This window comes from Gekko japonicus, unplaced genomic scaffold (genome assembly GCF_001447785.1).
Source record: "Gekko japonicus isolate JY-2015 unplaced genomic scaffold, Gekko_japonicus_V1.1 scaffold2036, whole genome shotgun sequence".
NCBI lineage: Eukaryota > Metazoa > Chordata > Lepidosauria > Squamata > Gekkonidae > Gekko > Gekko japonicus.
This window is the reverse complement of record NW_015169235.1, coordinates 165,622-183,176: the sequence shown is the minus strand read 5'-3', so window position 1 is coordinate 183,176 and position 17,555 is coordinate 165,622.

The window sequence follows — 17,555 nt, the reverse complement described above, 5'->3', positions numbered from 1 at the left end:
ACGGATGAGTTCCAGCCCCCCTGCTCAAACCTATTCACCTCTCTTGCTTGCAACCTTGTCTGTTCCCTCTTACAAGCATTTCTTTTCCCGAGAGAGGGGGAAGAAAGGGGAAGAGGCCTTTGTCAAGCCCCCAAGAAGAACGGTTATGAAAAGACAGCCTTGTAAACTATTCTGAATCCCACCAGGTGTTCTTTGCCATTAGACCTTATTTGCAGTGGAAGAAGAGGGCAAACAGATGTGCAGCGCCGCAGCTAGCAATATTTGTGTTGTGTTAAACATTTTCAGGATATGTTTTTAATCTAGAACTATGGATTGGCGTTTTAGCAGAATTGTTATGGCAGATCAGAGGAGCCAAAGCTTTGGGAAGGCATCAAAATGAGCGCTGTGGCTTGGTGGTAGATAGAGTTTCCAGTTCTGGGTTGTGAAGTATCTGAAGATTTTGGAGGCAGAGCCTGAGGAGGGCGGGGTTTGGGGCATACTGCCACGGAGTCCAACTTCCAAAGCAGCCATTTTCTCCAGATGAACTGATCTCTGTTACCTGGAGAATAGCCGGAGATCTCCAGACACCCCCTGGAGGTTGTCAAGCCAAGTGGTAGAGCAGGTGTTTTTCATCCTATGAGCCATTTTCTGATCCCCGTTGCCACCACCTGGAGGTTCTGTAGTAATGATGACAAATCTGGAGAAGTAGTGTTATACAAATTTGTTGTTGTCGTTCAGTCGCACAGTCGAGTCCGACTCTTTGCAACCCCAAGGACCAGATCACGCCAGGCCCTCCTGTCTTCCGCCGTCCTCTGAAGTTGGCTCAATTTCATGTCCATTGCATCTATTACACTGTCTAACCATCTCATCCTTTGCCGTTCCCGTCTTCTTTGACCTTCAGTCCTTACCAGCATCAGGGTCTTTTTCTCCAGGGAGTGCTCCCTTCTCATTGGGTGGCCAAAGTATTTGAGCTTCAGTTTCATTATCTGGCCTTCTAGGGTTGATTACTATACAAATAGATTCCCTATTTTAAAAAAAAATGAAGTCAAAGTGAGGAGGAAGGTCACAGTGTTTGAATTGCAATCAAGACACCCGAAAACAATTAGGCCAAACAGCCCATCAAAAAATGACTGCTTTCTGAACACAATCGGGAAGTACATGAAATAACATTCAATTGGTTACTAAGGACAGTGCATCATTTGAGTAATAGTCCACTCATTGGTCAAATATAAGGAAAGGTGTGCTTACATAATATCTTAAGTGCTTACTTAACCTAACCTGAATAATATTGGCCAGGGATTCTGCATACCCAAAAAAAGCTAAAATCCCTTTTGGCCCAGACACTGCACACTTTTGCCCTAAACAACCAAAAACCATGAACTCTATACCAAAAGAATGTTGTTTGGTGTAGTGGTTTGGTGTAGTGGTTAAGTGCGCGGACTATAATCTGGGAGAACCGGGTTTGATTCCCCACTCCTCCACTTGCACCTGGCTGGAGGACCTTGGGCAAGCCATAGTTCTGATAAGGGCTGTTCTTGAAAAAGAGCAGTTCCTGTCAAGAGCTCTCTGAGCCCCACCTACCTCACAGGGTGTCTGTTGTGGGGAGGGGAAGGAGTTTGTAAGTCGCTCTGAGACACCTTTGGGTAGTGAAAGGCGGGGAATAAATCCAATATCATCATCTTCTTCTTCTTCTTCTTTTTCTTCTTGTCTGCTAGCGTCAGCTAGAAAATCAGTCTTACCTACAAGAGGAATAGTAGGCCTTCATCACAGCCTAATAAAATCTTACTTAGGAGAAAAATCTATAAAAACAGAAAAATATGAATAATCAGAAAGAAAAAAATCTTCATATTCCCATTGATACTACAGTAGGAATATAGTATGGCCATCTCTCGGCCAAGGTGTCTTCTTTTGCACACGTTTTGATCCTATTTAATCACACCGTTTAAGGACAGGAGAATCTTCTTGGATTCATTTCTTTATTCTAAATTTGGCTTTTCACTCCATCACATTCCTCCTGAATTCCAGTTTGGACTCTTCCTTGCTGGAAGTCTCCACGCAGAATTGGACAGCCATTTCTCAGAGATGATGTAGTTTTGGATTTCATATGCTGATTAGCAGGGCTTTTTTTGTAGAAAAAGCCCAGCAGGAACTCATTAGCATAATAGGCCACACCCAACAGCAGAAACTCATTAGCATATTAGGCCACACCCTTGACAGCACAGCATATTAGCATATTAGGCCGCACCCCCATGTTACTAGAAGTGTGGTCATCCAGCCACACACCCCTTTTGCTTCTTATTCTGTTTACCTTGTTTGTTGTCAAAACCCAGAGCTTTTTTTGTAGCAGGAACTCCTTTGCATGTTAGGCCACACACCCCTAATGTAGCCAATCCTAATGAGTTTCTGCTGTTGGGTGTGGCCTATTATGCTAGTGAGTTCCTGCTGGGCGTGGCCAAATCAGGAGCCAGCCGGAACTCCATTCCTGTGCGTTCCTGCCCAAAAATAGCCCTGATGATTAGGAAGTTAGGCTTGATATTCTTTAAGATCCCATCTAGCTTTATGATTCTATGATCTATGGTTCTGGGACTAAAGAGGGTACAGTCTGTCATGGCTTTCATTTCATTCAGCTAATTTGCTCTGCCCCCTTTGAGGCACATATGTGAACTGAGAAACCACTTCCCTCCCACCAGAATCTTCATGTGGTTGTACATCTGGCTGCATTGAGATTATTTTTGTGTGGTGTTTTACGGACACATACGCTGGTGTTTGAAGCATTGGCAGAAGGCCACACAGAACATATTTCATGGAAGATACAATCCCACAAAAAGAACAGGTACAGCCATATGTGCAAAGTGGTGCTTTGCCATGGTTCATCAGTGTACATCTGTGTGCCAGTGTTCCTTCCAATTTATTCCCTACTGAGCAGAGAAGTTCAATTCTTGAGCAGAATATGGCTCAGAGGTTCAGACGCTGAGCTGCAGACTGGAAGGTCTGTAGTTCAGCAGTGTGAGACCTGAGTGCCGTGTGATGGAGTGAACTCCCGTCTCTGGCCCCAGCTCCTGCCAACCTAGCAGTTCGAAAGCAAGAAATTGCAAGTAGATAAATAGGTACTGCTTCGGTGGGAAGGTAACAGCATTCTGTGTGCCTCTGCGTTTAGACATGCCAGCCACATGATCATTAGGGCTGTCAAATCCCCCCGGGGGGCGGATTTCCCCCCGCTTTGGAGGTCCAATATCCGCCCCCGCGGAATCGGCCCCCAGGGGAAACCCCACCCCAGCGTCCACGTCACCCGGATGTGACGTCATGACGCCAGGCACGCTGGGGGCGGGGCCACAGCCATTTGAGCAAAAAACTCAAATGGCAGCGCACGCTCGGGATCGCCAGCCGGGAGCCCCCCGCCGCCAGGTAAAAATCATTTGGCAACCCTAATGATCATGGAAACATCTTTGGACAGCGCTGGCTCTTTCGCTTGGCAATGGAGATGAGCACCGCCCCCTAGAGTCAGATTTGACGGGTTTTCAAGCAAGGGAAACCTTTACCTTTACCTAATCTTAAAATGGGCAAAGGGCAGTGCAAGACCCTGCACGGCTCCTGATCACTGCTGAGCTGGGCTTCCTGTGTTAATGAGCGGCCACTCATGCACACAGCTTAGCGGGAACACCAGTGTGCTCCATTAATTTTTTTGTGTGTGTATGGGTGAGAGAGATATACATGAATGGGAGAAACCAGCATGTTACCAATTGTGCCTGAGCACAAAAAAAATCATTTTTTAAACAGACCAATGGAAAGTTCCCAATGTTTTGTTTCTCCTTTGGAAAGGAGGCCAAGTAATGCAGAACTAAAAAAATCTGGAAGGGATTCTAATGAGAATTTCAGAAACATCCCTGTTTTTTGCTCTGCATCGAATAATTATTTGCCAACGTTTCAGAATGGGTGGGTAAAGTCTCACAGCATCGTGGGTTTCAAACAAAGTGAAGTTTCTTGGTAGGAAAGAGAGGATCACAGTTCTGCCTTCCCCCAAATCACAGGAGTGTAAAATCTGGTGAGATGCATTGATGAGCAACAGATTAAATACTCAATGAACTGTTATGAGACACAAGTTAATCATATTTATCATTTATCTTGGGACGTCATGCAATATTATTATTATTTTTAAGCCTTTACAGTGTTTTAGAGGGAAAGGATTGGATCCATATTTTGATTTCTTTTCATGTGTTCAATAAGGCCACTATGAAATAACTCCATTAAAAATCAAAAAGAAGAAATCTTTTGAGTATGATGAATTTGATCAGTCATCTCAATGTCAGGGAGATGAACACTTTAGCGAATCATCACAAAGCTGATTATTTGGGGATTAGAAATAGTGAAAGTCAAAGATGACATGATGGGGGGGGAGAGACTAAAGTTCCCTTATGGCACATGTATTAGGGTTGCCTGCTCTGGGTTGGGAAATACCTGGAGATTTTGGGGGTGGAGCTTGAGGAGGGCGGGGTTTGGGGGGAGGGACTTCAATGGGGTATAATGCCATAGAGTCCACCTTCCAAAGTGACCATTTTTCTCCAGGTGAACTGATAGGGTTGCCAAGTCTGAAGCGGGGGACTCCAGCGCCGCTTCGGGAGTGTGTGCATGCGTGCGAAGCGCGTGCCGCAACCGCATCACTTCTGGGTGACGTCGCGTGCTTTGGGGGTGGGGTTCCCCCCAGGGCTCGATCCACCGGCGGCGGGGAACGGGCCTCTGGGCCAGGGGTTTCCCCACCCCCCGGGGGGACTTGGCAAGCCTATGAACTGACCTCTGTCAGAGCCAGTTTGGCATAGTGGTTAAGTGTGCGGACTCTAATCTGGGAGAACCGGGTTTGATTCCCCAGTCCTCCACTTGCACCTGCTGATGTGGCATTGGGTCAGTCACAAGTTCTCTCAGAGCTGTCCTTGAAAAAGAGCAGTTGGTGTCAGAGTTCTCTCAGCCCCACCCACCTCACAGGGTGTCTGTTGTGGGGAGGGGAAGGGAAAGGAGTTTGTAAGCCGCTCTGAGACTCCAAGTGAAGGGCGCGGTATAAATCCAATCTCCTCCTCCTCCTCCTCCTTCTTCTTCTTCTTCTTCTTCTTCTTCTTCTTCTTCTTCTTCTTCTTCTTCTTCTTCTTCTTCTTCTTCTTCTTCTTCTTCTTCTTCTTCTTCTTCTTCTTCTTCCTGGAGACTAGTTGCAACTTGCAACCCCAAGGCTGCAGTCACACACACGAAGACTGATTTCACACAAGAGCAACGCCGCGGTCACACCTCCCTTTGCCCCGCTTCTATGGTCAATTTCCCACGTGAAGCCACGCGGCCGCATTTTGACCCGCGGCATTGCCCGATTTTCTCTGCGGTTTCGTGATCCTGTTTTTTGAGGATCAAGAAACTGTGGGGGAAATCGGGCAAAGCCGTGGGTCAAAATGCGTCTGTGCGACTTCAAGTGGGAAATTGACCAACAGAAGCGGGGCAATGGGAGGCGCGACCGCGGCGCAGCTCTTGTGTGAAATCGGTCTAAATAATCCACTTTCAATGCACTTTCGAATTGGATTTTGTCAGTTCACACAGGCCAGTCTGCATCTAGCATTTGCTCCGCTGTCTTACCAAACCCACGCTGGAACAGAAATCCCCTTCTACGTTGCATGCTACTTTCACTTTGATTGATTGCGGGATTTTATGGCAGTGTCCATGCCGCTTTCACTTCGTTTTGATCTCTCGGTTTTATGGTGGCCGTCTGCGTAGATTTATGGCTGTTTTATGGCCATTTAGGGGTCACTCTGCAGTCAGTGCAGCGTTGGCCCGGGTATTTGAATGTGGTTTTAAGCGGCATCTTTTTTCTGTTCCAGTGTGGGTTTGGTAAAACAGCAGAGCGGAGTGGGCCACAGTTGGAAAATGGATTGAACGTGGATTGAAAGCAGATTATTTAGCGTGTGTGACTGCAGCCCGAGAGATCTCCAGCTACCGCCTGGAAGCTGGCAACCCTAAGTCCAATTCATCACATTTCTGCTCGAAAGCAACCCTCACAAAGCTGAATAGGGCTTTCTCTAGGGTAGGGTTGCCAACCTCCAGGTGGTAAGTACAAGGAAGGGATCACCGTTGTAGGTACATACCAAAAAACAAGGAAACACTGTGATAAAAATAACATTTAATAATTCATGTGAACAGGGCTATTTTGGGGCAGGAATGGAGAGGAATGCACAGGAACGGAGTTCCGGCTGGCTCCTGATTTGGCCACGCCCAGCAGGAACTCATTAGCATAATAGGCCACACCCAACAGCAGAAACTCATTACGATTGGCTACATTAGGGGTGTGTGGCCTAACATGCAAAGGAGTCCCTGCTACAAAAAAGGCCCTGGTTGACAACAAACAAGGTAAACTGAATATGAAGCAAAAGGTGGGTGTGGCTGGATTACCACACTTCTGGTAACATGGGGGTGTGGCCTAATATGCTAATGAGTGTCTGCTGTTGGGTGTGGCCCATGATGCTAATGAGTTCCTGCTGGGCTTTTTCTACAAAAAAAAGCCCTGCATGTGAACATCAATATGTATATCTATTCAAACATGACAATTTTGCTTAGGAAATTTTGTCATATTCAAGGAAAAGTCCAACAGCATTATGCTCCAAGCCCCACCCTCCTGAGACTAGGGAGGGTGGGGTTTGGGGGAGAGATTTCAGCAGGGTGCAATACCGTAGAGTCTACCCTCCAAAGCAGCCATTTTCTCCAGGGGAACTGAGCTCTGTCATCTGGATATTAGGTGTAATACTGGGAGATCTTCAGGCACCATCTGGAGGTTGGCAACTCTGCGGCCAACAGTGCTGAAACAGAAGACCAAAGTTCATGGGTTCAGAATAGAGATGAGACTTTTCAAGTCGAAAGGGCGGGCTTGCAAAATCCAGTCACGTACTGTGCACATAATGCAAAAGCATGAATGCACATCAGCATATCCAGCCTGAGAATATGTTGTCTGGTGCAGGTATTGTGATGCTCCAAACTTTCCAAGTTGTGCTGCACGAGGGCAGGCACATTGCTTGTGCATCAACTTTGTTAGGTCCACATGGCCTAAAACAGCACGATGCCGTCTGTACGGCTGCTTCCTTTGGCTGCGCCGCTCCTAGGGGAAGAACCAGGAGGTTCTTTTTTTTTTTTCCTTTGATGGATGGGAAAATGACTGCGCAGCTATGGTCTGGCTGAAACGGCGATTTTTCCTCATTAACCCTAATTACCATATGCTGGCCCACCTTCATTAGGAAGGCCAATTGACAGCTCTGGAGCGGAGGCGGAGAGCGGGATGGATGCTTGCTTCAGCTTGCTTCTGGACGAGACGTGCCGGAAACACGTGGCTGGTCTCATACGTGAAATTCAGGTCCATGCACCCTTTCCCCTTTACTGCACTGCCCCCCGGAGTGTCCCTAGACCAGGGGTCCACAACCTTTCTGAGCCTGCAGGCACCTTTGGAATCCTGACACACCGTGGTGGGCACAGCCACAGAATGGCTGCTACAAAATGGCGGCTGCAGTAGGCGGAGCCGGCCACAAAATGGCCGCTGCAGCTGACTTCCTGTCACATGGAGAAGATTCTTTTGCTGGGGTGGCAGCTGCTGCCGAAGCAACATTTTAAAGAATCTGCACAGCCCACCAAGTCTCCAGTGGCCAGTTGTCATGGGATTCGACAAAATCCTCATTTTCGATTTGAAGCTAAGCCCTGGGGATGCGCCGAACAGATCCCTTTGCTCATTGCTTGTGCCTTCCCCTGTGCTAGAGTTCCCATATCTTCACAACTGCAGGAAGCTACCTAGTTGTTGCATTATTTATTGTGGTGGTGCGGAGCGCTGTCAAGTTACAACCCATTTTTGGCAAGCCTGCAGGGTTTTCAAAGCGAGAGATGTTCAGAGGCGGGTTGCCTCTGCCTGCCTCTGTGTAGCAACTAGGGTTGCCAAGTCAAAATTTCGCCGGAGTGGGGGACTCCCCACTGGCGGCTAGAGGGCGGCTGGAGCACGTGTGTGCGCGCACCGTACGCACGTCACCCAGAAGTGACGTGACGACCCCGGGCAAGCTGGGGGCGGGGCCATGACCATCCGAGGGAAAACCATAGAGTTTTCCCTTGGATGACCGTGGCCCCGCCCCCAGCGTGCCCGATGTCGTCACGTCACTTCCGGGTGATGCGCACGTCGGGGTGGGGTTCCCCCTGGGGCCCGATCCGCCGCCGGTGGGGAATGGGCCTCTGAGGCGGGGGTTTCCCCGCCCCCCGGGGGGACTTGGCAAGCCTAGTAGCAACCCTGGACTTCCTTGGTGGTCTCCCTTCCAAGTACTAACCAGGGCCGACCCTGCTTAGCTTCTGGGGTGGGTTGTGATTGGACTAGCCTGGGACATCCTGGCAAGGGCAGGAAAGATCTTTGGTGGCGGTAGCAAGTACCATCAAGTCATACCCAACTTATGACAACCCCATATGGATTTCAAGGCAAGAGATGTTCAGAGGTGGTCTGCCATTGCCTGCCTCTGCGTAGCAACCCCGGACTTCCTTGGTGGTCTCCCATCCAAGTACTGCTTAAGACCAACCCTGCTAAGCTTTGGACACCTGACCTGATCAGGCTAGCCTGGGCTACCCAGATAAGGGCATTATTTATTGTAGCCTACAGTAAAGGGTATAGGGGCCACAGTGGCTCGGAAGCTAAGACGCTGCGCTGCAGACGGGAAGGTTGGCAGTTTGGCGGTTTGAGACCCGGGTGCCGCAAGACGGAGTGAGCTCCCGTCTCTAGTTCCAGCTCCTGCCAACCTAGCAGTTCGAAAGCAAGAAATTGCAAGTAGATAAATAGGTACCACTTCGGTGGGAAGGTCACAGCGTTCCGTGCGCCTTGGTGTTTAGTCATGCCGGCCACATGACCACAGAAACGTCTTCGGACAGCGCTGACTCTTTGGCTTGGAAACGAAGATGAGCACCATCCCCTAGAGTCGGATTCGACTGGCTTTCAAGCAAGGGAAAACTTTTACCTTTACCTTACAGTAAAGGATAGCCAGAAGATCCAGGTGTTTGTGTTAAGATGCCGCTCATAGCTTCCAAACGTTGCTTTGTTGCCATCTGATAACAAGATCACCATTCTTTCCCACATTCTTTTCATTGGCTTTTTGCTCAGCCCTCACCTGTGGCAGAGGTTTCTTTGCCAGTTAACTCAGCGATCCTTGATGATTCAAAAAGCCATTGCTCGGCAGCACAGGCAAAGGTGTGTTTTTTTTTGTTTTTTTTACAGCAACATGGAGACCTTCTGAGACAGATGGGGATAATGACGCTATGAATATGCAGCTCCGGGTTGCCAACTTTGTCGCCGCAGATGTTGTTGCTACGCATCTGGGCCCTGTCCGTGATTCATTCATCTCGCACATGTTCCCACTCAACCAGCTACTTAGAGGATTGCCGCTTGACAGGGAATGGCTGATTGTTCAGTCTTAATCATATTTCCTGAAGTTTACTCCAGGAACATCTGTGTACAGTCATTACGGAGCTGGCACCGGCTCTGAGACGTTGCAGATTTCTTCTCTCTCTCGCTCGCTAACAACGGAACACTGCCTTCTTTTCCACTGAAGTGAATTTAAAAGGCCAAGCCGTGTTGGCAGGCGGCGACGGGCTTCAGATGATCGGGTTTTGCTCAGGAGCTCATGGAAAACTAATGTATGAAACAGAGACCCTGTGGGAAGAAGAACCTTCCTTAGAAGTGGAGGCTAAAAGACTGGGACCGTTCAGTTCGGGGGGGGGGGGAAGAGGAGGTAATTGTTAGATATTGTAACTCTGCATGCAAGAGGATCTGGGAGGGAAAGGGTTAAGAGTAGGGGTCATTTCCTGTAGGAGCGCACAGGAGCGGAGCTCCGGCAGTAAGGAGCTCAGGGGGTGGGCACATGCAACAAGCCCCTCCCCCTGCTCCTAGCAGCCCTCAGTCAGGCCATGAGGAACAAGAAGCAGCCAGATAAGTTACAGAGCCCCCCCCCCACCCCCTGGTCCAAAGCAGTCCAGTGGCACCTTTAAGACCAAGTTTTATTCAGGTACAAGCTCTCCCTCCTCTGTGAGGACAGATCTGCACTTCCACCCCCCAAAAAGCTAGCAATCCAAAACCGTCCAGTGGAGCCTGAGCGGTGGGTGTTGCCTTCTGACACACTTCCGGTGATGTCAGGGGGCGTGGCATATGCTAATGAGTTATGCTAATGAGTTATGCTAATGAGCTCCTGCACCTCTGGTTAAGAGGATTCTCTCACTTCTCTCACTTGGGTACACTTGGCTGCTGGTCTCATCCTCTCATCGGATAGATATTAGGCCCTTTGACTAATACTTGCCTTCGGTGTTTCATCTTATACAGGACCTCTCTTCTTCACTCTCTTACCTGGGCTTGGAGCTGTAGCTAGTTGGCCTTTTTTGAAGTTAATCTGTTCACAATAAGTTAAATGTACCTACATGAAGAGGTTATGTAAGATGTGCTTCTGGTTTTGTAGGTAAAATTTCTTTCCCTTGTTCCCTTTGGAGTCCGATCATCTTTGCACAGCGTTTTCCGCTTAATTGTTGTGTTTTAATTATGTATGTTTTATTCTGTATTTATATTACCTGGAGGCCACCCTAAGCCTGCATTGCAGGGAGGGCGGGGTACAAATTTGATAAATAAATAAATTAACTGGAAAACGTGGAGGATCGATGAGACCACATAAAGCCTCTGTGCTTCCAAGTCAATGTTTTTTTAAAAAAATTTTTTAACCCAGTAGTAAAGGTGGGAAGTGAAGAAGAAGGAGGAGGGGGAGGAGGAGGAGATTGGATTTCTTCCCCGCCTTTCACTACCCGAAGGCGTCTCAGAGCGGCTTACAAACTTCTTCTCCTTCCCCTCCCCACAACAGACACCCTGTGAGGTAGGTGGGGCTAAGAGAGCTCTTTCGAGGACTGCCCTTGAGAGAACAGCTCCTAAGGAATTTGTGACTGATCCAAGGTCACCCAGCTGGCTGCATGTGGAGGAGTGGGGAATCAACCCCGGTTCTTCCAGATTAGAAACCACGCTCCTAACCACTACACCAAACTGGCTCTCTAGGTGAAAGGTGTTGCTGGAAGTCATGACTCCTAAGGGCAGGGCTATTTTTGGGCAGGAACGCACAGGAACGGAGTTCCGGCTGGCTTCCAAGTTGGCCACACCCAGCAGGAACTCATTAGCATAATAGGCCACACCCATCAGCAGAAACTCATTCGGATTGGCTACATTAGGGGTGTGTGGTCTAACATGCAAAGGAGTTCCTGCTACAAAAAAGCCCTGGGTTTTGACAACAAGCAAGGTAAACAGAATAAGAAGCAAAAAGTGGGTGTGGCTGGATAAGCACACTTCTGGTAACATGGGGGTGTGTCCTAATGTGCTAATGAGCTGTGCTGTCAGGGATGTGTCCTAATAAGCAAATGAATTTATGCTGTTGGGTGTGGCCTATTATGCCAATGAGTTCCTGCTGGGCTTTTTCCACAAAAAAAGCCCTGCCTAAGGGCGCCACGTTGGGGATCCCTGATGTCAGTCTCTTGCTGGATCAGAGTAGAGCCTGTCAATGTGATATTCTATGCAGTCAACCCGGTGCCCCCAAGGAATCTGCTAATTGTGTCATGAAGGGGACAGCACCTTCTATACAGAGCCACCCAGCCCTTGGTCACACTGCAGGTTTCATGTATCCGTCATGGTTACTCGTCAGTGGTAACTCTGTCTTCTGTGTATTTATAACAGTTTGAATGCCCTGAGACGTGCTCTAGATGCAGAATATTCATCAAGTGGAAAGCTTTATGATAAGGACTAGAGTCTGGAATTATGAAGCCAGCAGGGGTGAGCGGAAGAGTCTTAGAAAAGCAACATTATCGCAGGAAGGGGAGACATAAATTACGTCAGCAGCAAAACTCCTAATCCCACTACACTTTCATTGGCGTCACTTATGGGAGGAAACTCTTTCCAATGATAATAGTGGTGTTGCTCCCAATCGAGCCTCAAACCAAGCTCATAACAGTGGGCGATTCGGCATTGGCCTTTCCCTCTACCGCTATACCAAATCCAAGTTGGAACAGAAATTCCCCTCTGCATCACATGCTGCCGTCACTTTCTTTGTATTAAATACTGGGCTCAAGACGCATTGCAGTGAACAGCTCTACTTTATTAAGTGATTTCAGGAACAAGACTGAAACCTCAGGGCAACATCCCTGTTTAAATAGAATGCAGATATCACACCCAAACACACCCAACTCCCAACGATAGGCTATTTACATAACATTAGTTTCTCATTGGTCGCTTCCAGAGTCCTGGTGGGCTATTGTTCTAGAGCTTCAAGCTCAGCCAGTCTCATGTAGATAGTCCTGGAATGTTCCAGACCTAATACGTAAAACTTTGATCGTTGGATTTTACGGTACCTTCTGCATAGATTTATGGCCGTTCAAGGGTGACTTTGCAGTCAGTACACCATTGCCCCAGGGTATTTGAATGTGGTTTTGAGCTGCACCTTTTCTGTTCCACTGTGGGTTTGGTCAGACAACGGAGGGAAAAGCCAATGCAGAGTTAGCCAGTATTCACAGGGCCTGCCTCACACCCTTTTATTCAAACAGCCTTCTACAGCCATTCATTTCTTGTCCTTGGTTGTGTTCTGCATGCAAATTTAGGGACAAAGACAGAGGAACAAACTTAACCCTGAAACCTAGGATCAAGAACCTGAAGAGGTAAGTCCAACAGCGTAGAGGGCCAACAATTAAAACAATGTATATAATATAAAAACACGTGTACTTATTAGCAAAGAATTAAAAACAAAACATATTAAACATATTGGGCCCTTATATGTTTTTTTAATTCTTTGCTAATAAGTACATGTGTTTTTATATTATATATGTTAAGTTTTAATTGTTGGCCCTCTACTCTGCATGCAGATTTGCCATATTTCTCTGCAGCAATGAAATGTGTGGAGATTTATCAGTGGTAGGTCACAGGAGTTGCCAACCTCCAGAAGGCACCTGGAGATCTCCTGGGATTACAACGGATCCCCATGTGACCGAGATCAGCTTCCTTGGAGAAAATGGCTGCTTTGTATTTATTATATTTATTTATTTATTTTTAAAATATTTTTTATTAGTTTTCCACATAGTTACCAAAACATACACCGATATACATAACAACATCAACCAACACAAATGTATACACCCATCACCCACCTCCACCATCCCATCTCTATTACCTTCCCATCACACATTATTCATCTATTTTGGTTTATATAAGCTCTCTTTATCCTCAGAGTCATCATATACCATTACGCGTTATTTTCACTCAAAAACATGGTTGCCCTTCCTCCAGTAATTTATCACCAAAATGATGCTCCATCAGACCCCACAACGGGGGAGGGTGCCCCCTGCCACCTAGGGCAGGTACCCATTTATCTACTCGCTTTTTGATGTTATTTTGCTTTCGAACTGCTGGGTGGGCGGGAGCTGGGACTAGGGCCAGGCGCTCACCCTGGCCGCGGTGGGTTTAGAACCGCTGTAGCAGCTGTTCGCAGATGTTACCAGCAGGTGTTTAACCGCCTGCACCACCGCTCCCTTTTAATTTTTTTAATATAAATATTTATTTTTTTAATTCGCTCCCTTTTTAATTATACCCATCTGAAGCCCCCCTCCCGCCCCGCTACCCTGTCCTCCCTAGATTGCACCCCCAAAATCTCCAGGGATTTCCAGACCTGGAGCTGGGAAATTTACCGAAGCCCAGTGCAGAGTTGGTTAACATGTGTGATGAAGGTGTGTTAAAATGTTGTGTGAATGTGGTTCAGTATGCAGAGAATCTTATGCCCAAATCACTGTATTGGATTAGCTGGTGTTGAAGCCTTTGAAGTCCATATTGACAGGCCTCTTGATAGGAATCCGTTTTGACGGCAACGCTGCCTCTGGCTCGTTAGCGTATTCAAAGGGTAAAATGAACACTGAAGTGAAATGAAATACAAGTCAGCATCCTCTGATGAGATCGCAACTCCTTGACTTGAATAAGAGCTTGATAGGCTTCCAGAATTCTCCACTCCCCTCGTGGATTTCCCCCCAGAAGGCTGGTCACCCCCAGGAGCACAGGGGGAAACAGACTGCAGAAACTGGCATTGCACAACTCCAGAAGTGATGTCTTCACTGTTGCATGGCATGCTAGGAATTCCACAAATCTCTATGGTTTTTACCAGAGAGGTTTTTGAAATCCCTAGAGAGACACACAACACTGTGATGTCACTTCTGAATATGAATCTGGAAATGATGCCGTGGTGTCACGTGATACCAGTTGCCTCCCATTTTGCTCCCACTGTTGCGTCAAGCAGCAGTGAGAGACCAGAGGCTAGGAGTGGGCAACCTGGCAATGCTGTCTGAATTAAATGTGGTTGCAGGGGTCATTTTGTAGAAAAAGAGGTGCAGGAGCTCATTAGCATAATGTGTGATGAAGGTGTGTTAAAATGTTGTGTGAATGTGGTTCAGTATGCAGAGAATCTTATGCCCAAATCACTGTATTGGATTAGCTGGTGTTGAAGCCTTTGAAGTCCATATTGACAGGCCTCTTGATAGGAATCCGTTTTGACGGCAACGCTGCCTCTGGCTCGTTAGCGTATTCAAAGGGTAAAATGAACACTGAAGTGAAATGAAATACAAGTCAGCATCCTCTGATGAGATCGCAACTTCTTGACTTGAATAAGAGCTTGATAGGCTTCCAGAATTCTCCCCTCCCCTCGTGGATTTCCCCCCAGAAGGCTGGTCACCCCCAGGAGCACAGGGGGAACGGACTGCAGAAACTGGCATTGCACAACTCCAGAAGTGATGTCTCACTGTTGCATGGCACGCTACGAATTCCACAAATCTCCATGGTTTTTACCATAGAGGTTTTCGAAATCCCTAGAGAGACACGCTGCAGATCCATGCTTTTCTGGCCCAGGGAACCTTCTGCTCATGGCAATTCATTCTCATAAAAGGCGCAGTATTGTGGGTGGCACACAATGTTAGTTGGTGCACAGGGCTGTGAAATACCTGGAGATTTGGGAGGTAGACCCTGGGGAAGGTGAGGTTTAGGGACGGGAGGGACCTCAGTGTGTTATAATGCCACAGAGTCCCCCCTTCCAAAGCAGCCATTTTCTCTGGGTGGGAACTGATCTAGGCAGTCTGGAGATCAATTGTAATAGGGGGAGCTGTCCAGGTGCCACCCTGAGGCATGCTCCAACCTTGAGGCAGGTCCAATCTTGCTCCAGGTCCCACCTGGAGGCTGGCAACCCCAATAAGCCTGTGACCCTGAGCACTGGGAACGTTGCCCCAGAACGTCTGTGCTGCCTGTCAGGTCCCCGGCTAAGACACTCTCCACACACACTATTGGCAGTGAATGCTTTATTAGAGGTTTGCTTGCTGTAGGTACGAAACTTTTGTTAGGACTGAAGAAAACCACGGGAACATACAGGTCCTAGGCAAAAGGAGAGAATCCCTCATTCACACATGTCACACCTGCCCCCTGGCGTTACTATTTTTGTTGCATGTGCCCGCCCCCTGGGCTCTTTACTGCCGGAGCTCCGCTCCTGTGCGCTCCTGCAGGAAATGACCCCTGTGTGGTTGGATCCTGCAGATCCATGCTTTTCTGGCCCAGGGAGCCTTCTGCTAATGGCAATGCATTCTCATAAAAGGCGCAGTATTGTGGGCGGCACACAATATTAGTTGGTGCACAGGGCTGGGAAGTACCTGGAGATTTGGGGGGGGTAGACCCTGAGGAAGGTGAGGTTTGGGGACGGGAGGGACCTCAGTGTGTTATAATGCCACAGAGTCCCCCCTTCCAAAGCAGCCATTTTCTCTGGGTGGGAACTGATCTTGGCAGTCTGGAGATCAATCGTAATAGGGGGAGCTGTCCAGGTGCTACCCTGAGGTGTGCTCCAATCTTGAGACAGGTCCTAATAAGCAACCCTAATAAGGCCTGTGACCCTGAGCACTGGGAACGTTGCCCCAGAACTCCTGTGCTGCCTGTCAGGTCCCCAGCTAAGACACTTTCCACACACACTATTGGGAGTGAATGCTTTATTAGAGGTTTGCTTGCTGTAGGTACGACACTTTTGTTAGGACTGAGGAAAACCACGGGAACATACAGGTTCTAGGCAAAAGCAGAGAATCCCTCATTCGCACATGTCACACCTGCCCCCTGGCATTACTATGGCAACACAGACAGATCTATGGTGCCCTATCTAACCTAGGCTAGGCAGGAAGATTCACTAAGGTCAGTCTCATGAGAACCAACACAGGAATAATGATGGCTACTACTCCCGTGCACGCTCACAACCCCTTCCAGGAATTCCGAATGACAAGCGTAGGGAAAGAAAAGCACAACTCCTTTCCTCATATGTTCCCCCGTGAGCACTACGGTCTGGGTCGCAACACCTCCTGGCAATGCCAGGTCCCAAAGAGTCCAGGCTGCCTGCTACCAGAGCCAGGGCTTTCTCGGTGGCGGCTCCTACCTGGTGGAACGAGCTCCCGGAGGAGATCCGGGCCCTGCAGGACCTTGCACAATTCCGCAGGGCCTGTAAGATGGAGCTCTTCCGCCAAGCGTATGAGTAGGAGCCGCCACTACCATCACTACTGTTCCATCATAACCCGGCCCTGGAAGAAGGAACATCAGCGTTTCCCAGAACAGATGATGCTGAGTAGGTAGAGCAGTGTAATAGAGTAGTTGTAATATGCCATCTGTGGAATATCATGGTAGAACATCTAGAGCACTTTTGTTAATATTAATGTTACTGTACTGTAGTGGTTTTAAATGGTTTTAAATATGTTTTATACTGGCTTGTGCCTCTTTGTAAGCCGCCCTGAGCTCGCGTAGCGGGGAGGGCGGGGTATATATTGACACTGCCTTCCATTTGGGTAGTTTAGCTGAGGCCTATGTCAGCAGTGTTTGCAGCTTCTGCCGCCCACTGTTTTGCGGGGATAGCTTTTGATTTTCCACCTAGGCTTGCCAAGTCCCCCCGGGGGGCGGGGAAACCCCCGCCCCAGAGGCCCATTCCCCGCCGCTGGTGGATCGGGCTCCGGGGGGAACCCCACCCCGACATGTGCGTCACCCGGAAGTGACGCGACCATGCCGGGCATGGTTTTCCCTCAGATGGTTGTGGCCCCGCCCCCAGCATGCCCGGTGTCGTCACGTCACTTCCGGGTGACGTGTGCGCGCACACTCCAGACACCGGATGGGAGTCCCCCGCTCTGGAGGAATTTACACTTGGCAACCCTAGTTCCACCCCTGCTGCTTATGTTTTTAATGCATTGCTAATCCAATGGGGGTGGTGGTGGAAGAAGGAGCGACGTTTCGACTTTCTCTGGGACTGAATTTGAAAGAGCCTTTCGAGTGACCTTGTCAAAGACTCCCCCAAAACGCCTGCTGTATTGACCAGACCGGCCTTACCCGCCTGTCTCTTTGCAAGCTCCGTTCTCTGAAAACATCAAACCGGGTTGTGTTTTTTGTGTGCGTGAAGTTGAAAAGAGCCGGGGATGCGAGAGCTTGTTAAAATTTGGGGCATTGTGGATGACATTTCCCCTTGTCCTAGGCAGAAAATAAAACT